This window comes from Puma concolor, chromosome E1 (genome assembly GCF_028749965.1).
Source record: "Puma concolor isolate L17-30 chromosome E1, mPumCon1.1.hap2, whole genome shotgun sequence".
NCBI classification, from domain to species: Eukaryota; Metazoa; Chordata; class Mammalia; order Carnivora; family Felidae; genus Puma; species Puma concolor.
This window is the reverse complement of record NC_141680.1, coordinates 21,933,424-21,955,408: the sequence shown is the minus strand read 5'-3', so window position 1 is coordinate 21,955,408 and position 21,985 is coordinate 21,933,424. Positions and strand designations below refer to the sequence as shown.

Sequence of the window (21,985 nt, the reverse complement as noted above, 5' to 3'; positions counted from 1 at the left end):
GCAAGAGGGACATAATTAGAAGGCAATTGCAACAGTCCAAGGAAGAAATGTCGGTGGCTTAGATCGGGGGATGACCGCAGAAATGGAGAGGAGTGAAAGGATTCAATTATTTTTAAGACAGAATGAACAGGATTGTGTAGTTGGTTTTATGTGGGGGGAAAGGAAGTTGGAGGCATCTCAAACAACTCCCAGGTGAGATCAACAAGGTTTATAGGGGTGCTGGGGACGGAGAGATGGAACCCTGGAAAGGAACAGATTCTGGGCAGGAGGGGACGTGGGGGGGAAATCAAACTTTCCATTTGATATGACAAAAAGTTAACAGTTGGTAAATCCTGGGGAAGGAAGTTCAAGAGTTTATTGTATGACTGGAAAATTTTCTGCAAGTTTGACACTTTTCCAAAATAGAAAAAATATTTGTTTGGGGATATGTTAATTTTAAAAATCCTAGGGACACGTCAGGATAGCAGTTGGAAGTGTGGGTATGGAGCTTTGATGAGAAGTCACAAGAAAGAAGAAAAAGAAATAATAGGTATCTATTATATATATTCATATATGTAACATATATTTTATATATAATGTATATGTTATATATTATATATATAATAGATACCTAAATATTATTTCCAGTGTCTCCAAAATAGTTATTAGTTTCTAGCCACAATTTATTAAGCTAGCCCCTTATTTTGGATGGTTCAGCTGTTTTGAAGCTTGAGGTTATTCAGAAAATGCAGCAGTAAGGTTATTTTGTGAATCCATTTATGTAACTTTGGAACCCAGGTGTGAAATTCCTGATCCAAAGAGTACGAAGATCTTTAATGCTCTATGTCTGGAAAATTTTCCGTTAGAATCAGCAACTCTGATTTTTTTTTTTCAACGTTTATTTATTTTTGGGACAGAGAGAGACAGAGCATGAACGGGCGAGGGGCAGAGAGAGAGGGAGACACAGAATCGGAAACAGGCTCCAGGCTCTGAGCCATCAGCCCAGAGCCCGACGCGGGGCTCAAACTCACGGACCGCGAGATCGTGACCTGGCTGAAGTCGGACGCTTAACCGACTGCACCACCCAGGCGCCCCTCTGATTTTTTTTATATACTAAAAAAGTAGTTTCCAATTACTTAGAGCATGAATTCGTATGGACCACTATATTTTCCTGGGAAGTTGATAAGTTGATAGAGGCAGTTGCTTTGACAACACAGTTGTGTCCAAGTAACTGCAACAAGGATGCTTAACAGGAATGAGATCTCTGGAATCAGCCGCATCAGGAGTATGCTACCTGGCAAGAAGCAAACAGGTGATAAGGTGGCTGTGTCAGGAACCTGCCCACAGGAAAGAATAGGGACACACAGGAGAGGCAGCAGCATGGTTGCCCAGAAGACTACTAATGGTCACCACCTTACAGCAGCTCTTTGCCCCTGACCAGCAATAATTTCTAAAGCTGGTTGGGAGAAAGAAGACAGTTGGTTCTAGGGAGATCATCATGAGCTGAGCCCACCACTTGAAGGCATCATTAAGCTTTTCCTCATCGGGACACACTGTGGTTTGGAGACAGGTATTTACTGGCCCAGAGATAGTCTAGTTGTGTTAGTTGTGTTATCTTTAGCCTGGGGCAGGAAGGGGCCAGGCAGGGGGGGGAGAGAAAAACAGTGATGTTCTGTTTTCAAAACACTTTCCTACCCATCATTCCACTTAACCCACCAAACCATACTATTGGGCAGATACAATTGCTTTACCTTAACAATGGGGCAACTGGGTTGTTGGGAAATGGAGATGACTGAGAGGCAGGACCAAGAACTGACCCAGACCCCTGATATGCCTCGTCTTCTGACTAGGTTCAAAGACTGCCCTCTAGGGTACTCATTCATTCAACAACCACTGCACACCTAATCCTTTTGGGGTATGTGCGATGTACTGGGATGAAGAGACATGGTCCCTACTTGTGTTCATGCCCTACATCTGTTGTAACAAATCGCCACAAACTTGGTGGCTTAAAACAGTAGACATTTCTTACCTCCCAGTTATGGAAGCCAGAAGTCTGTGATCAGTTTCAGTGGGCCGAAATCAGTGTTGGCAGAGCCCCACTCCCTCTGTAGGCTCTAGGGCAGAAACTTTTTCTTGGTCTCTTCCAGCTTCTGCTGGCTGCCAGCATTCCTTGGCTTATAGCCACATCACTCTGATCTCTGTCTCCATCCTCATGTTGCCATCTCCTCTGTGTGTCCTGCTTATCTCATCTAAGGACACTTATGCTGGCATTTGGGACCCATATGGATAATCCAGAACCATCTCATCTCAAAATCCTCAATTTATTCACATATGCATAAAACTTTACCATATAAGGTAACACTCATAGGTTCTAGGAATCAGGACCTGATATTTTTCAGGTCACCATTCAACCCACCACATTGCCCTCATAGCATTCACAGACTGATGGGGGAAACAGCAACACATATGAGCAATTACAATACAATGGATTAGGTACAATACAATGCAGGTGCATTACGGGAGGAAGAGGGTCTCAGGAGGGCTTCCCAGAGGAAGCAACATTTGACAATAATTATTCTTCCAATCCATGAGCACGGAATGTGTTTCCATTTCTTTGTATCTTCTTCAATTTCTTTCATAAGTTTTCTATAGTTTTCAGCATACAGATCTTTAGCTAAGCCTGCCCCTCCTGCCCCTGTGCACCCTGCGGACCCACCCCGTCTAATACACCCTTGGCCAGATCCCATCGAAGCAGCACCACAAGCCTGGCAGTGTGCAAGCAGCCCAGACAGGGGCCACACCACTCCACAGGAAGCAATATTTGAGCTGTGACCTGCAGGATGAGTGGAAATGAGTCAGGAAGATCAGTGGAATGGGGTCTTTGGGGGTGATGTATTAGACCCTTTCAGGATGACTGAATGACATGCATGGAGTTGTCTTTACATGGTGTTAATGTGTTTGATTACAGTCAAGCTATGAACTACTTACTTGATAGATGAGTGAGGGAAAAGAGCACTGCAGAGCAAAAGTAAGATGCCTTCTGCCTTCTGAAAGTCAGGGGGAAATGGGGATGACCAGAAGAGTAAAGGGAATTCATCTCACACATGTGGTTACCGCAGGGCATCTAATGCTCCAAGAGGTCCTCCCCATGTGTTTGCAAAGTGGTCTCCGTGTGGTTCCTTCAGCACTGTGCATCTGCACCTTGCCCAGGAATCAGGCAGCCATAGTGGGTGCACATCAGCAAAGGAATCCTTACTTACCCTGTGGGACAGTGCAGGAGACATCAGGGCAAATAGACACACTATTTTTTAACCAGGCCTCCCACAGCCCAAATCCTGGTCCATTTCCCTCTATGCTGAGCTAGGCTGGACAGAGCCACCTTCACCCACTCCCTGAAAGCCTTCTGCCACCGGAGCCAGCTCTCAGCAGCCAGCTTCCCGCTGTCTTTTCCGTGGTCCCCTCAACTCCCCAAGGTCCAAGGTAATGCTAGAAGCAAAATGTGCATCCCCACATATATTCCAGAAAGGGGAAGGAAAAAAAGAAAAGAACCCAATTCCAAACATTCTTCCACCTGTCTCCTAGATCATCATTCCTGCATCCTTCTCACCAGTGGCCCCAATTCTCCATCCTCAGTCTTAAGGTTCCTAGAAAGAACATCTGATGGATGGAGCACCTCGTGGATTGACCACATCCTGCCTTGCTCCGGGCCAGAGCACAGCCCCACCACCTCTGGTGTTGGTCATCTCCAGAGTGGCCCCTCCTCACTGCATCCTCTGCATGGCCTTGCTGCCCACTGGATTGTTCTTTGAGGAGGTTGGGGAAGGAGACAGGAAGGAGTAGGGCAGAACACCCACCATATTATGCCTTTCTGCTTAGCCTTTTAAAAATTCTGCCCTCATTTTCTTGAAGCCTAGCAGGGTGCAGATAAAAAAATCACAGTGCAGGACACCTGGTGTCACTGCCAGCTATCGTTCTTTCTCTGAAGCATTTTCTTCTTTCCTAGAAGCTTGCTTGCTTTCTTCTGGGAACTACTGCTTTCCCAGCCCCTCCTCTAACCACAGGAGTTGTGCGCTTCTTCATTGTGAGCCTAACCACAGGTGATTGGTCCAGCGGTGGTCACCTGACCAGAACTGGGCCAATCAGAGCCCTTCAAAGGTGGTTTCTGCCCTGAGAAAAGCAACTCACTCTTCCCAGGTAGCCAGAACTGAGGACGTGATAACTCAGGGCTGCTAGTAGCCACAACCTGATTAGCAAAAAAATGTCATTTGGCAGTGAAAAAATAAAAATGAAGAAAACATAAAGAGAAGTAGGAGGCAAGAGTCAGAGAGAGGAAAATGTCTGGTTTCTTCATGGTAATCCAACTCCCAATGCTGGTTGATCTTTGCAGGCATCTCCACCCTTCAATTCTACTAGATGCTTCAGTTATCCTTTTAGTAACCGTCTCCCAACGTCTTTTTCCCCTCTTCAGGCTGCCCAGAACCAGTTTCTGTTATTTTCAAACAAAGGAGAACTAGCTAATTACAACCAGTGTTCATAGGCCCAGCTCTGAACGACCCTGACTTGCCCATTCACAACTGCTTCTATTGCTTTCCTCTCCCTAATGAACCTCACTCATCTCTCTGTCCCTCATGCCTCGTCCCTCTCATTATGGGATCTGACCGCTCACGCCTGCCTCTGGCTATTTAGTTCCAGTCTCCTGACTTCTCCATTACCAGTAGTACTTTGACAAATAGTTATACCAATAAGCACACTCTCCTTTGACAGGCCCCCTTGACTTCTCCTGGTTAATGGCATCTTGAGGCAGGCCACCCAGGACACATCCTCCACTGGGGACAGACTCTGATTCTGCTTTTCTTCAGATGCACTTAGTCTTAACCTCGCTGGCCCCATCAGGCTTTCAGAAGTCCTCCCTTGCCATCTGATTGTAGGCAATTACATGCAATCAACACTCCCCTGGGTCCTGTGCATTCACACACCAGGACCTGAACTCACAGGGCAGGCAGAAAATGAACAGGGATCATAGCTCATTCTGTAGTAATTCACCTGCAGACACCAAAGTGGGGGAGAAGATGTGGCCTTTATCTCCTGGACCTGGAGACTGGCAACCTCCCCCACTGAGAAGGTCTGCCAGATTACAGATGGCTTCAGCATTGCAGTCGGGAATCCACATGGAGAATTCTAATCTTTCTAATTTGGCCAAGTGCCTGAAAGGAGTTGTTTCCTTGCTGTAGCCACAGAGGCTGGGAATCCCAGGCTCTGAGTTACAACTCAAGCTTACAATTATTAATAAACTCTCACCTAAAATTCAGTTTCATGTCAACCATTGAAATTACCCTTGCTGGTGTAATAGGGTTTACCATGTTCAGGCTCTTGAAGGGAAAAGAAATAATTCATAAGATTAAGCCTCAAGTGCTTGTCCTTCTCAGCAGGGACATCCTTGGGAAGAAAAGTGGCCTATGGACTGTTCCTTTGCAGCATGTCTATGACACAAGGGGGTTTGTTTTCTTAGAGTCCTCTTGTCCTGTCTTTCTCTCTTCTGTAATACAAATGGTCTCCTGATCCCTCTTCAAGTCAAGGAAAGTGCCTAAGAAAATACTACATCACATACTTCACATGAAAATACATAAGGCAAGGGTGCCTGGGTGGCTCAGTCAGTTAAGCATCCGACTTTGGCTCAGGTCATGATCTCATAGCTTGTGAGTTTGAGCCCCACATCGGGCTCTAAGAGTTCTGCATGGGTCTCTATTGTGACAGCTCAGAATCTGGAGCCTGCTTTGGATTCTGTGTCTCTCTTTCTTTGCCCTTCCCACACCCCCCACTCGCGTATTCTCTCTCTCTCAAAATAAATAAACATTGAAAAAGGTTTTTTTCAAGTACATAAGGCAGCATTCAGTCCACAGGAAGAATGGATCCAAACAGGGGATTTAGAAGGTCAAAGTGAGTGTTCTGTATACGTCAAAACAAACAGCATATATATGCTGCTACATGGTTTGCAACATACTTTCTCATACAGTAGTTTTGTTTGAACAACAACCCCAAATGATGGAAAGAGTCCTCTGATTTCCTATTTTCAGGGGGTCAGTGCCAAGAGAGAGCCAATGCTTGCCCTGGGGGTCACTGCTGATATGTAACATAGCCCAGACTTAACATCCTATCTTCTGATTGTATGCATGAAGCTCTATCCACATTATCATGCCTCACGGAGGTAATCCACTGCAATTTTAATTTAAAAGAAGAGTGACAAGCTTTTTTTCTGTAAAGGGCCACATAGTAAATATGTTATTATACCTGTAGGCCATGCAGCCTCTGTCATAATTATCCAATGCTGATCATTAGTGCAAAAGCAGCCATAGATATGGAGACAATGGGTGTAGCCAAGTACCAATAAAACTTTATTTACAAAAACAGATGGCAAGCCATATGTGGCCTGCATGCTATAATCTGCCCACCTCTGGTTTAAAAGTATCAGGACCAGGGGGCCCTGGGTGGCTCAGTTGGTTAGGCATCCGACTCTTTGATTTTGGCTTAGGTCATGATCTCATGGTTTATGGATCAAGCCCCATGTGGGGCTCTGCGTTGACAGTATGGATCCTGCTTGGGATTCTCTCTCTCCCTTTCTTTCTGCCCCTCTCCTATCAGGACCAAATCTTTATGTGAAAGGTAGAACTAAGGTCAAAGTCAGCAACTCCAGCCCACCTAACTGATGCTGATATGCAGGCCATTTCCATTTCCCAGTGGCACACAATTTCCTGCCACCCTACCTTCCTCATCATATGGTCAACACATTTTCATCCCTACCCTAACACCTACCCACTCCCCAGAGGACTGGAAGTTCCAGTCAGGGAGCCTGGGAGAAACACTCATGAAAACAGTGGCTATTAGCTTGGGCATTAAGTGTAGGAAAGATAGGCTTTTTAAATTCCATATTTTCCAATAGACCATGAATTCAGTTCTTGCCTCCACCTCTGTGTCCCTGTCCCATTCACTCCTTACTCTCTCTCATCACCTCCTGACCTCTCTCCACTTCTCAGTCTCTCCAGTGCCCCAACTCACATCTTCCCTGGCATCATTTCTATTTCTGACTTTAAAAAAAGAAAAAGCTTATACTGTTTGGCTCCCTAATGCCCAACAGCACCTTCAAAACAAGGAGAGGCTTAGCTGACAGGTCGCACACCCAGCCTTTTAAAAGACTAAAAAACTTCCAGCTGTAGAGGAGTGAAGAAGTCGACACATCGTCTCTGCAAAAAACAAACTATAAAACTAGGCAAAATTGTCAAAAACAACCATTTTCAAGTCTCTGGAAATTGGCCAAAGACAAACAACACATTTGGAAACTTTGAAACTTCAGGTATGAACAGCAGGAGTCTAGGGCATGCTTGCTGGCCATAAAAACTGACAGCTTCCCTGCCAGAGGGCACTGACTTGATGGAGAGTGGAAGGGAGAGTCTGTGCCAGCTATGAATGGGGAAACTACAGCTGGCGATCCCAGGCAAGGTGAACTGCAGACCTGAGGACTAGCCAGAAGTTTAACAGAGAGATCTTGGAAATAAGAGACTACAGGGGGCTTGATAAGCTCTCCACACATCCGTACGTGACCTGGCTATTCAAACACCAGGGACCTGCGAGTGCCTGGTGGAAAGTAAAAACCATGGCAAAGCTGAAAATTGCATGACCTTTAAATGCACTCCCCAGCCCTCACACAGATCCACCTACAAAAGGTGGAGGCCCTATTGGCTAGAGGAGTTTGAGCACAAACTCTGCCCATTCTTGGATGACCGCTAAGCTAGGTGGAAACAAAGACCCTAGGATGGCAAGCTAAAATAACATGAGAAATCTTTAAGAAACTGAGCAGAGACATAAGCAGCTGCACAGCACATGGCAAAAAATTCCGCAGTTTAAGTCCAGGCAAATGGGCACAGATTACCAAAACTGATTCAAAAAGGAATGCAAAATGTGAATAGACCTCTAACAAGCAAAGGAATTGAATTAATAATTAAAAATCTTCCACACGCATAAAAAGCTCAGCCCCAGATGGCTTCACTGTTGAATTCTTTCACATTTTTAAATAGGGAATAATACCAAACCTCCATAAACTCATTCAGGGGATAGAGGAGTGGCAAACACTTCCCAACTCACTAGATAACATTAGTACTACCCTACTACCAAAGGCAGACAAAGGCATCACAAAAAAGAAGATCGACAGATCAATATTCCTTATAAACATACATGCAAAATGTCTTAAATATTAACAAATTGAATTAACATATTAAAAAGATTATATATATTATGACCAAGTGGGATTTGTCCCAGGAATGCATGATTGGCTTTAACATATGAAAATCAATTCATGTAATATGCCATGTGAGTAGAATAAAGACCAAAAAACACATAATCACAACAGGCGCAAAAATCATTACACAAAATCTAGCGTTCATTCATGATCAAACTTTTTCAACAAAGTAAGAATAGTAAGGAACTTCCTCACTGGATAAAGGATACCTATGAAAACCCTACAGTTTACATAATATTTAATAATGAAAGACTGAATGTTTCCACTTGAAGATTAGGAAGGAAGCAGGCATATTGACTCTCATTACTCCTCTTCAGCATTATGCTGAAGGTTCTAACCAGTGTAATAAGGCAAGAAAAGTAAATTAACAGCACACAGACAGGAAAAGAAAAAGTAAAACTTTCTATTCTGATATGGCATGATCCTATATGTAGAAAAATATGAAATCTATCAAATCTATCAAAAAATCTATGAAATCAATAAAAAAAAAAAAACCCACGGCTGGAACTAATGAACGAATTTTGCAAAGGTGCAGGATACATGGTAATTTTTCAAAATCAGGTGCATATCTATATGATAGCAATGAAAAATCCAAAACTATAACTATGAAAATAATCTTATTCACAATGGCATCAGAAAGGGTAAAATACTTAAAAATAAATTTAACAAAAGAAATGCAAACCCTGATCACTGAAAACTAAAATGCTGAGAGAAAATTTTAAATACCTAAGTAAATGGAGAGAGAGTCCAAGTTCATGAATTAGAGGACTCAGTATTCTCTCCAAATTGACCTACAGATTCAACTCAAACCAGAAAAGTTATCAAAGTTCTTTATTAGGAAACTGACAAGCTGGTTATAAAATTTATATAGAAATGCAAAAGATGTCAAATGAACAGAACTATTTTGTGAAAGTACAGATTTGGAGGATTTAACTACCCAATTTCAAATCTTACTATAAATCTACAGAAATTAAGGAAGTTTGATACTATGCCACACTAAGAATAGACTTAGAGATCAATGGAGCAGAAATGAAAGTCCCAAAATAAATTCTTTTATTGATGGTAAATTAATTTTTGACCAAGGTGCCAAGTCAATTCAGTGGAGCAAGGATGGTCTTTTCAACCAATGATGCTGGGACCATAGGATATTAATATACAAAAAATAACAAATTTGTACCCTCACATCATATCATACACACCAAAAAATAGCTCAAAATGGATGCACTATAAAACTTTTTATAGGAAAAAATCTTTATGACTTTGTATTAGGCAAAGACTTTATAGATACAACACCAAAAAAGAAACAATTTGACAAATTAGATTTCATCTAAATAAGCATTCTTAAAAAGGCACTGTTAAGAAAATGAACAAAATAAGCCACAGAATAGGAGAGAATATTTGTAAGTAATATAAATATTACAAGTAACATAAATATTGGCAAATGATATAAAGGAGTTATATTAAGAATATGTAAAGAACTGTTACAACTCCATTATAAAAGGCAAATAATTCATTCTTTTAAATGGGCAGAAGAAGGGCTCCTGGCTGCCTCAGTCAGTGGAGCATTTGACTCCTGATCTCAGGGTTGTGAGTTCGAGCCCCATATTGAGCATAGAGATTGCTTTTAAAAAAGTAGGGGCGCCTGGGTAGCTCATCAGTTAAACATCTAACTCTTGATCAGGTCATGATCTCACAGTTCACGGGTTTGAGCCTCACATCAGCCTCTGTGCTAACAGTGATGAGACTTCTTGGGATTCTCTCTCTCTCTCCCTCTCTCTTGGCCCCTCCACCCCCTCAAAATAAATAAATAAATAAATAAATAAATAAATAAATAAATAAATAAATAAAGTAAATGGTCAGAAGACTTGGATAGACACTATACCAAAGAAACAACATGAATGAATATTAATAAGCTCATGAAAAGGTACTGCATGCCATAGCCATTAGGGAAAGGCAAATTGAAACCACAATAAGATACCACTACATACCTGGTAAAATAATTCTAATCAAAAACACCAACAATAGTTGATCTCAGTGACTATGTAAAGAAACTGGAGCCCTCATTCATTGCTGGTGGAAATATAAAGTACAGCCACTTTAAAAAACAATTTTGTCAGGGCACCTGGGTGGCTCAGTCAGTTGAGAGTCTGACTTAGGCTCAGGTCATGATCTCACGGTTTGTGGGTTCGAGCCCCGTGTCTTCTTGCTATCAGCACAGAGCCTGGAGCCTGCTTTGGATTCTGTGTCTCCCTCTCTCTCTGCCCCTCCCTTGTTCGCACCGTGTCTCTCTCTGTCTTTCAAAAATGAATAAATGTCAAAAAAATTAAAAAAAAAACAATTTGGCAATTCTACAAAAGGTTAAAGATACAGTTACCATGTGATCCAGCAATTAGGTATCTACCCAAGAGAAATGAAAACATGAAGACTTGTATCCAAATGTTTAGAGTGGACTTACTCATAATAGCTAAAATGTGAAAGCAATCCAGTTGTTTATTAACTGTTGAATGGATAAACAAAATGTGATACACATGCAATAGAGTATTATCCAGCAATAAAACAGAGCAAACTGCTGAGACATGCTGTGTAACAGAAGAACCTCAAAATCATGATGCTAAGTGAAAGAAGCCATATCCAAGACTGCATCTTATATGATTCTGTTTGTATGGGATTTCCAGAAAAGGCAGATTTATAGAGAGAGAGGTAGATCAGCATTTGCTTAGGGCCGGGAATGGGAATGTGGACTGGCAGCAAAAGGGCACAAAAGAAATCTAAAGCTGGTTCATGATGATGGTTGCACAACTCAAAAGTCATTGACTTGCACTTCTACAAGGTGTGAGTTTTATGGTATGTAAATTATACCTGGAAATATCTAATTAAAAATGAAAGGACTAAAACCCATTAGAATCCAATTGCCCCGCTTTGTATCTTCTTTCCCCAGTTGTGTATAGCCTCATTTCTTGTCTTCAAGAAGTGTCTCCACCATTTCTTACCCTTGACTCCCATCCACATGCCCGTGTCTCAAGTTCGTTGTCTTCTTCACTGGAAGGGGCAGTAATGCTTCCTCCACTACTCCTAAGTAGATCCTGAGGCCACCCAGGATCTTGTAAGCTCTTGAACCCTCTCATCACTCTGTAGCATTCCCTCCTGAAAATGTTTGAAAACATCCAAAGGACTTAAATTCTCCTGTGCTCCTCTGGCTCTTTATTCTAGACACTTATGGAGCTGAGGAAGAGGGAAGCAATTTATACTAGAGCACTTAAAGCAACTTTACGTGGAACATTCGATTTTCTTCACATCCTCTTAAGCCATCTCAGGAAATATTCACAGGTCCTTCACCTTATCTTGTTTCAACTCCCTACCCTCTCTTCTTCTTTCTGTCCTTCTCTCCACTCCTTCTTCAATACTCCAAAATATATATATTCCTCTTTCTCATGAAGATCAGTTTATCTGCCTTCTGTGAGGTCTTACCATATTTCATGCCAAGTGACTTATCATAGCATTGCCTCAAACCATGTTATCAGCCAGATTTCTAAATTGAAAGTTACAAAAAAAAAAAAAAAGATTCCAGATGATTTAAATAGAGAAGACCTTTGTTGAAAGATATTGGGGTGCTCAAAGAATTGCCAAGAAGACTGTAGATTAGAATAATCCTCGGAAAATAAGCAGGAACACAGGTAGACTGTGCAATATAGCCCACACCCTAGAACGAGACCAGTGAAAAACACTGCTTCTGCCACCATGGAACCCAAAACACTGAAGTTCGCACAAATGAGTCAGCCACCCCGTCCGTAGAAACAGGATGCCACTGCACCCCTCATTACTGCTTCCAGAATTCGCTGCCATCATTGTTTCTTGGCCACAAAGTCTGGAGTGAATGTTTGTGATTGGCTGAACTCAAGTCACGTGCCTGCCTCCTAGCCACAGAGGAGACAGGGGAAATGAGTAATTGGCCTTTTCAGCTGTTACAGTGAAAGATAGTCTCTTCTTCTCACTAAAATTCATACCACAGAGAAGTCTCCAAACATAGGAAGGGAACTCAGATGCTCAAGAGCCCCAAAATAGCAAAAACAGCCTTTATGACTAATTTGAACAATTAGAAATGTGCTTAACAAAATGATTCAGAAATCCTGAACGCACTGATTTTCTTAGCAGAGTAGTTCTGTCCCACTGTGTGAAGACCCAAGCTAATGAAGGAGAAAAGTTGGGGGTTTGTCCTGAGTAGGAATGAAGGACATTCCCTAATTCTTTGCATTGTTGTATACATCTTGGCCCTCCCAACCATGGGTCCCCTCTGTGTAAAGGCCTTGTTTTGTCACGGGCTGGCACAATTATTGAACAGCCTGTACCTCCCTCCACACTGTTAAGCAATTATGGTTCTGTAAACAAATGCATACCTTGTCCTGCCAGCTGCCATTTAAAGGAATCTTGAAGCCAAACCCATCTTTAAAGGGAAGAATCCTGATTGTGATGGAAATATACATTGTGATGGAAATATCACAATTACCATGAAATTTTGCATATTGGATGTTAAGGTAGAATTCACCTAACAATATTGAGCCACCATTATAAATATACACTTCTCATGACATTTTCTGGAACTGTCCCAGAGAGCTCCTGGTTAGAATAAAGTAAAAATGTCAAATGCAAGGAGCCCTCTACTTTGAGCCAAGTTTTATTTTATTATTCAGCTCATTCTTGGCTGCCTAATAAAAGCCCATAGTTAGTTTACTCTCGTGACTTCTACGTGTTCTCTGGATAATCTCTTTAAATGTCTAAAAGGCAGGGGAATATGAAGTTGGGGATCCATGTTAGAACCAGTACCCAGTGTCTGTCCTGCCAGGCAGAATTGGAATAAGGAGGTCTTAGGGACCAAAGGGGTCTAGTAGATATGTTACCTTTGTCCTACATACTTATGTAAATTAAGGGACACCTGGGTGGTTCAGTGGGTTAAGCTTCCAACTTCCACTCAGGTCATGATCTTGCGGTTTGTGAGTTGGAGTCCCACCTCGGGCTCTGTGCTGACAGCTCAGAGCCTGGAGCCTGCTTCCGAATTTCATGTCTTTCTCTCCCTCTCTGTTCCTCCCCCACTGGCTCTCTGCCTCTCTCTCTCTCAAAAATAAAGAAACATTTAAAAAATTAAAAAAAAAACAGATATGTAAATTAAAGCACAAACCTTTTGGGGGAGCCTGGGTGGCTCAGTCAATTAAGCACCCACTCTTGGTTTCAGCTCAGGTCATGATCTCACAGTTTCATGGGATCGAGCCCGCATCAGGCTCTGCACGGATAGGGCAGAGCCTGCTCAGGGTACTCCGTCTCCCTCTCTCCCTGCACCTCCCCCCACTCCCGCTGTCTCTGTCTCTCTCAAAATAAATAAATACACTTTAAGACAAAACCAAAAAAAAAAAAACCCATCCTTTTTATTTAAAATAAAACTAATACAAAAAAAACACACAAAATAAATTTATAGCTTGAAGAAAATATTACAATATTGTGATAAGACCCTCATAACCATCACGCAGGTGAAGAAATAGCACTTCAGCAGTGACCCCAGCAGTTCCTTCCACGTGTCTCTTTCCGGTCACCAACCTCTCCCCTCCACCCCAAAGGAATTATACTCTGACTTTTATAGTAAGCCATCCTTTATGTTTTCCCTATAGTTTTATCCCCCAAGTGACCAGAGTGACCAGAGTCACTAGTGACCAGAGTCTAGTCTTGCCTGTTTAAGGCACTACAGGTTGCTCTCCAACCCTTCATGGTTCACACAATGTATCCTGTCTAGGGTTTGCCCACTGCTCACTCGTGAGACAGTTCAACCCGCTCCACTGTCCCCTGCATTTCTTGCAAAAGGGTAACTGTGTCCAGAGGCCCAACCACACTCAGGTTTGACCCCTTTGGCCAGACCACAAGTGGTACATCAGGAGGCAACGGATGTCTTTTTTCCTTTCATGATGCTTCCAGCCACTGGTATTCAATGCTTAAAGTTCATCATTTGTTAGAGTTTACAATGACATTCTAATGTAATCACTTCTTTTCCATTTATTATTTCAAAGACTTCTATAAAGAGACACTTTCCCTATAAGAAAAGCAGAATAAATGCTTGATCCATTCTCTTTCTTTTTTTTTGTTAATGTTCATTCACTTATTTTTGAAAGAGAAGGGGGTGGTAGAGGGCAGAGAGAGAATCCCAAGCAGGCTCCAAGCTGTTGGCACAGACCCCAACACAGGGCTCAAACCCTCAAACCATGAGATCTTGATCTGAGCTGAAACCAAGGGTTGGACACTTAATAGACTGAGCCACCCAGGAGCCCCCATTCTCTTTCTTCACCCGATTTCAAGATAATGAACTGTTCCCTATTATCTTCCCAAGCTGACCAATTATATATACATAGAAACAACTCCCACTGACCAAAGATGAGTCTATCTGAACTTCAGTAAGCATATTGAAATGGATTAAAACCTATCACATATATTTAAATATTTGTGTTCATAATCATGCTTACACATTTATAAATAAAGTGTATATATTTGCATCTGCATCTCCTTTCTGCCAAACTGAGCTTCCTGGTTTCTTGAGGATGCAGGAGATAATAAGGTTAGAATGATTAATTGTGATTCAATGATTAATTGTGATTCATCGTTTGCTTGACCTCATATTACCCACTCAACAGTCTCAGAAAAACAATACAAATGCTACTGTCCAAATATGATTACTGAAAACAATTTAGAAAAAACATATGCATTGTCCCCCTCCTTGTCTCCTGAACTTGTGTAGTTGTATTGTACCTGTATTTTCAAATCATATAGCCTTGCAGACTATACCCTCTGCCTTTTGGCTCTCCTTCAAACCTACTTTTATATTAGCGTATCATATATATCAATGTCTCTTTGATTGTTTTGCTTATGTGAAGCTTATTATCTAGTAAATCCCTCGGGAAGAGCTCTTAGGAATAAAATTCCTTAGTTCTTACGTGCCGATAATAGTTACCTGTGCCCTTTGTACACAAAAGCCAGTTTTTCTGGATATAAAACTCCTGAATTATATTTGCTTTCCTTAGGTACCGTAAAAACGTCACTTCATTTTCTTCTAACATAAAGCATTATTGTCAGAAAGTCTGATAACCTGATTTTTCTTTCCCTTATAAGCCATTTCCTGGTTTTTGGCTAGATGCCTGAATAATTTTCTTCTGCCTTTTTTTATTTTCTTCTTCACGTGAAGCGATTTTACCAAGACATCTTGCTATCAATCATTCGGCCTCAGTTTTTCAGGTACACTGTGTGCGTGTGTTCTTTCAATGTGTAGGGTCAGATCTTTAATTGTTGTTACTATTTTGGGAAAGTTTCCTTAAATTATCATTTCTAGTATTTGCTCTATCCCCCTTGCTTTGGTTTTCTTTTTCCGGGACCACAGTTGCCACATACAAAATATTCCAGGCATCTTTTAGTATTTTCATTTTCTCTCAAATTCCTTTTATCTTCTCTTTTTTTCCGCCTTCTTTTGAGTCTTATGAATTTCTTCCTATTTACCTTCTGTTATCTATAAGGCATTATTTATTATATCTATTCACTCTCACGTTCCCTCTACTTTGGGTCTTCCTTTCTGAAACAACTTTGTTCTTCCAATTCCTTTCTGTGATTTGTCAGGTAATCTCTGCGGTTATGATTATTATTATTCTCATGCATGTGGGTGATGATGTCATTTCCTTAATGTCTTTTAGCTCATTTTGAAGTAATAGGTTACGGTTTTGATTTATTTTGTAGGCACCTCTCTCTGGCACACTTTCGCTGTCTATAAAGATGTTATTCTCTTCCTTAGTCTCTTTGTTTTAATAATAATTCTGTGTGGGTTTCACCCTTGACATTTTTATGTTTGTTTTTATGTAAATGCAATGTTCCTGAACCTTGTGAAGGAGGCCCTCGTTCAGGGTAGCCTTCTAACTCCACAGGGCTCCCTCTTTGGTTGTGTTTGTGTAGTATTTAAAAACATGGCAGCTCGCCTTCTGAGATGTTCTGGCTCTACGGCCCCACCCCATTTTTATATGGACTCTTTCTTTGTATACTATTATCCCTATTCCACTCAATTCTCATCCCATACCCAGCAGTTTCTCATCAGTATGAGCATTGGGGATCCCTGGCCAGTCAGTTTTGAACAGTCATAGAGTCTAGAATTGTCCATCCCTTCAGACCTTGTCACAGACCCCTTGCATTCACCCACTAGTCGACTGGGCAGACCTTCTAGTTTCTTTTCTTTCTTTAACTCATATTTAATGTTAGTTAACTCCTACTTATCATAGAATGTACTCTCCCAACATTTGTACAAAAAAAATTTTAATATAAATGAAACACGTTGTCATAGTCCTTTAAAAGCATTTTTTAATGTTTATTTTTAAGAGAGAAAGAGAGAGAGAGAGAGAGAGAGAGAGAGAGAGAGAAACAGACAGAATCTGAAGCAGACACCAGACTCTGAGCTGTCAGCACAGAGATTGACACGGGGCTCGAAGTCACTGACCTTGAGATCATGACCTGAGCCGAAGTCGGACGCTCAACCAACTGAACCACACAGGCGCCCCTATGTAGGCTAATTTTAAATGAAGGTCCTCCTGGTCTGTTTTACAGAATTGGTAATGTCTGGTAATTATCTTATTGATCTTGTCCAGGAATCTCGAAATCTCCCAGAGGAAAACCACTTAAGGCAGTTGGTAAAATGTGTTCTGCTATGTCCTGGGCTAATTCGTTCTTTGCTTCCAGAGTCTCCATCAAGCACGTGACTTTGATCCGTCTTCGTGTTGCTCTGCGTTCTTTTTGTAAGCAAGTTTTCGTCGTCTTTCTTAAGCTTGTTATTTCTTTTTCCAGTGTAATTATCCTTTTTTTTTTCTTTTTGCCTTCAAAAGATTTCTAAAAGCATAACTGCGTTCAAGTAGTACTTGCTGACTTCTAATGTTTGATCTTAAACGAGCAGGTCCTGTTGGAGCACAAGTGTTGTTTTCCTTCAAAAGACTCCTTGATTTGAGTTTCACAGACTTTCAGTGGGTACACCAATCAAAAACGGTTGGAACGGCATCCATTTCAAGTGGCCAAGTTTGTCCTGTTAAGTCTAAACAGGAGGCTTCAAAGTGCTTTGAACAAAGAAAGGTGTGTTTTCCTGGCACAAAATTGTTGCGCCTAAGTGGGAGAACCCATTCTTTCCTTCTTTTAGGATCCAGGGGAACCTTGTGGAGGCTGATGTTAAGGTGCCTGTCATGGGGAGTAGCACAGCCGGCTGCTATACAATTGGCTGGCTTTCCTTTCCCCTCTGTTCTGAGGCACTGGCTGCCCCACTTCCTTTTGGCAAAGGCTGGGCAAATGAGGCAGGGCAAGGGCCCACCGAGAGGAGTCGTGGGAGCCGGGTGGGAAGGACGTGAGTGTGTATTAGGGATGGTGGTGCCAACCTTCCCTGTCTCTTTATTAATATGGAAGACTTGAGCCAGCACAGCAGACAGTCCTGGAACTCCGGTGGGACACAAGTCACCTCCTCCCAGACCCTAAAAGGGAGTGGGATTACTGGACCTCTTTGGCAGCCATCCTTGCAGCAATTAAAAAGGTGTCTCTCCCCCTTCCTCCCCATCACTATGAAACTCTCCTGCCTCCATAGAACTTTCCAGTGAGTCTCAGTTGGCCATTTGCGTATTGTTCTTTTCTCAGGTCCAGCAAACACCTGACCACTCCTGCTTCCTGCCACATAGATGCTGAGACCTTGCAGGGCTTAGGGTTGTTAATGATTTGTCCCCACCTGCTCGTGTGTTAGGCTTCTCATCACCTGCTTTGCTGTCAACGTCTGTAGCTTTGGAGGGTTTGGTCTCTAGTTGCCCATCTTTCTGTGGGGGAATTGCTGAAATTCGAAAACCATGCTGCCTTCTTTTCTATGTACAGGTGTTTTTTGTTTGTTTTTATTTGAATTAACAGCCTACTATTTTCCATTAAAATCCATATTTGGGGTTTATCTTGAGAAATTCCTATGCCTAGTTACACTGCACCTGCATTCCCATGTGGAATGGGGAACAGCGGAACTAAGTAGCAGCATCCCCCATTAGATGGGTGTGGGCTCTCCTGTTTGCTGTGCCCCAGCACCCTCCATTGTTTCACTGACCAGGTGACCTATTTACACAATCTTCCTAGCTCTATATCCACAGAACATGCCTACACTGTGACTCCTGTTCTAGGGCCAATGACAGGAAGTAGGAAATACCTAGGACCCCCTTACCTTCTTACCCAGGGTTTTCCTTCCAGGCGTGTCTCCTGGAATCCCCTCAGGCATTTGGGTTTCTCCCTTCCCAGGCCTCCTCTGTCTAGCTCCTGGTCCAGGAAGAACACTTACAAATTCTAAGGCTGTCTATGGATACAGCTCCTAAGAGAAGGCACTGAGGCCCATCTGAGAGTCAGAAAGGTTGATCACATGGAAGCCAATTTCAACAAGATGTAGGCAGGAGACAGGAGGAAAACACAGGCCAATAGCCAGGGGTTTGGTGTATCAGGCAACAGAGGACAAAGCAGATCAAAGTGCTGGTTCTGCAGGTGGGGCTGAAACAAACATTTGGCCGGGGCAGTGAAGGGGAGGGTCACCCCTGGCTGATGAAAAGCAAGAGTAGGATCTGGGAATGTAGCAGGGTGGGGTGATGGGAAATGGTGAATTCTGCCTGCTGGATGCCTTCTATATACAGCCTGGTACTCAGCCTAAAGAAGTGCTGCTTGCCAGCTGCCTTTGGGCTGCCCCCCTAAGCTGTAGGTCCAAGGAAAGCATTTACACCTGCAAGGAGATGCTTGCAATTCCCTGAAGAGCCTCAAGCTCCTACACCTGTACGTTGTACCTGCCATTCCTCTCGTACTGACTTCCCACCATCTTTACCCAGGCAATAAAACACCTAAGATCTGACCTCCTCCAGAGACTTCTTGGGCCAAGTGAAGTGCCTCCTCTGGGCTTCCACAGGTCCCTGAGATTGGTACTCATCACATTCTATTATCTCTTCCCTTATTTGTTTCTGTCGAGCTAAGATCTCCTTAAAAAGAAGAAAAGGATCTTACTATGTTCTGTATCTCTTACACCTACCATGCTCCAGGTGCTCAAAAAAATCTATCAGTACTTCTGAGCATCTTAGGTATCACAGCGATGCAGCTGGTACCAGTGCCCATTGTTAGGAGAATCACAGGAGAGTAGCCCAGTCACCCCTGGCGTGCAGCGTTGAGATAGCTGGGTGAGCTCACAGCATCTGACTGTCTCATCAGCATCTTTCATCTCCTAGGGCTCCCTTTACAATCATTTTAATTACTTTATTGCAAGTTTCATCAGGCAAGTAACATGAAGGAGAGCAAAGAGACCATCGGGCTCCCTGACTTATTATTCAGAGACGGGAACAATGTCCCGTTAACCATGGAAACTTGAAGATGCACAAAGGTTTTCAGAGTCAGCTGTCATCATTGCTCATAAAGTTTTCAAAGAGCATTTTCAGAGGCAGGAACAGGGTCTGGGCAGAAAACACAATGGCAGGTGGGAGGAATCAGGAGAGCTGTCCATCACTGGAACACTGAGCATCCTGTACACCTTCATCCTGAAGGTGTAGGACTGCAGAGAGGGTTTATGGGTCAAGGCTGTGGTCTGTAGAAGGCGGATTTATCTGCCTGGTGCTGGACTTCTCTTCTCCCTTCAGCTAAAGCCACTAATTTCCTTTCTATAGGCTTGTATCCTCAGGGAAATTTAGGTATCCTTTGGTCAGAAGCAGTGGACACTAAGGCAACCCTATCATAAGTGTGCAATGACCCAGGGCTGTAATCCACAAACTGGGCTTTTTCCTTCCCCCAGGATAGAACCCTCAACATAAACTGAGTTCTAGCTCTGGAAATTGAGGCAATACCATGCTTAAGTTTTCTTGGTTGACCTACCCACTACACTCATCAGTGGTTCTCAATCTTGGTTGTACATTAGAGTCATCTGAGGGCTTTTAGACACACCAATGCCTGGAATTTACCCTAGATCAAAAGAATCAGAATCTCTGGGGGATGGGGCTTGAGCATCAATATTTTTTAAAGCTCCCTAGGAACACCGATTGCCTAATGCTACACAACAGATCACTTTATGACTTAAAGCAATAGATAGGCATCCTCTTATACCTTCTGTGTGTCAGGAATCTAGGAGTGGCTTAGTGGTTCTGGCTTAGGGTCCTTCATGAGGTTATAGTCAAGATATTAGATGGGGCTGGAGGGCCTGATTCCAAGATGGCTCCTCTACATGGCTATTGACTGGAGGCCTCAGTAACTTGCCACATGGATCTCTCTATAGGGTTGTTTGGTCATCCTCACCACAGGCAGCTGGCTTTCCCCAGAGCAAGGGATGTAAGGAGGTGGGAGCAAGACAGAAGCCACCATGTCTTTTGTCTTGGCCTGGCCTTGGAATTCACACTCCATTGTCTCCACATACCCTCTTGGGTTACATTGAACAGGATAGTCCTATTTGTTGTGGGAGGGTCTACCTAAGGACATGTATACCAGGAGGGTAAGGCTTTGGCGGGGGGGGGGGGGGGGGTGTGTTTTGGAAGCTGGCTATCATAGCAGGTGTCTCTAAAGTACAGCCAAGGTTGAGAATCATTGCTTCTGGTCCCACTGGGGTTGAGGCCCTGCCTCTGTCTTTCTTAGCTCAAAGCAAACACAAGAGACTTATTAGTGTTTATTCTCTTCACACAACAGCCAGAGTGGTTTTGGTCTTTTTAACTATAATGAATATTTTTGTACATAATTCTTTGTTCTGCTAGTAGATTATTCCCATGGGGGTAAATGCTATAACATGAAAATACTTGTTCAAATCTCTTTTTTCCCCCGCAGGGAGGTCCAAGTATTTTGTGGTTTTGTTGGTTTTTTTCCATCTCTGATTGTTTATTTTATTTTTAGCATGTGAATTTAATCATCACACTCCTGTTCAGATTTGAGCAGTGACCTCCCAACAATCATGGGGTAAAGTCCGCAATCTTTCTCATGGTTGAAGGGCTCCTGTGTGATCGGCCCGTCTCTTGCCCTCCACCCCCAGCCTCATGTCATTCTGCTTTGCCCCTTGCTCACTGCTATCGGGCCACACAGGTTTAACTTCAGCTCCTAAAACATATTACTATGTTCTGCTCCTCAGGGCCTTTGCACAAGCTCTTCCTCCAAGTCTGACTCAGATAACTTGTACTTACCCTTCAGGTATCAGTTCCTAGGCCAACCCAGTGGGTTCTCCCATGGGACCCACACTACCTTTGCCTCAGAGAATTTATTGTGATGCATTATAATGCACTTATTTGTGTGACTACTTGTTTATTTCCACTAAACTGGGAGTGCCATGGGGGCAGAGATCATTTACTTTTCTCTGCTGTCTGCTCCCCAGTACCTAACACTGCACTTCGCATACAGTAGGTGCTCCCAAGGTGCTTGCTGAATGAATGTTTGTAAGTATAAAAGTCAAGGCCCAGAAACATTTAGAGACATGCCCAAGGCCACCCAGGATACCTGCCTGGGCTTGATGGCAGATATGCTAAATTCAGAATCCCTGCTTCGTATCTAGTGTCGCTAGAATCCTCCACCCATGTCCCTTGAATCCCATCCCGTGGAGAATTATCTACACCACCTGCTCTAAAGGTGGAATCAAGGGCTCCCCATCAATGGAAGAGCCAGGCTTCTGTGGCCATCAAGGGATGACTTCTCCACCCAAAAGTGACA

General features: G+C 42.8%; 1 protein-coding gene and 1 pseudogene across 1 annotated transcript in view; one reads left to right on the top strand and one right to left on the bottom strand.

The window, feature by feature from the left end:
- Positions 1 to 21,985, top strand: part of ASIC2 (acid sensing ion channel subunit 2) — a 1,013,600-nt gene that overhangs the window by 595,360 nt on the left and 396,255 nt on the right. The window lies entirely within an intron of this gene.
- LOC147574194 (THAP domain-containing protein 2 pseudogene) overlaps positions 16,907 to 21,985 on the bottom strand; it is a 28,976-nt pseudogene continuing 23,897 nt past the window's right edge.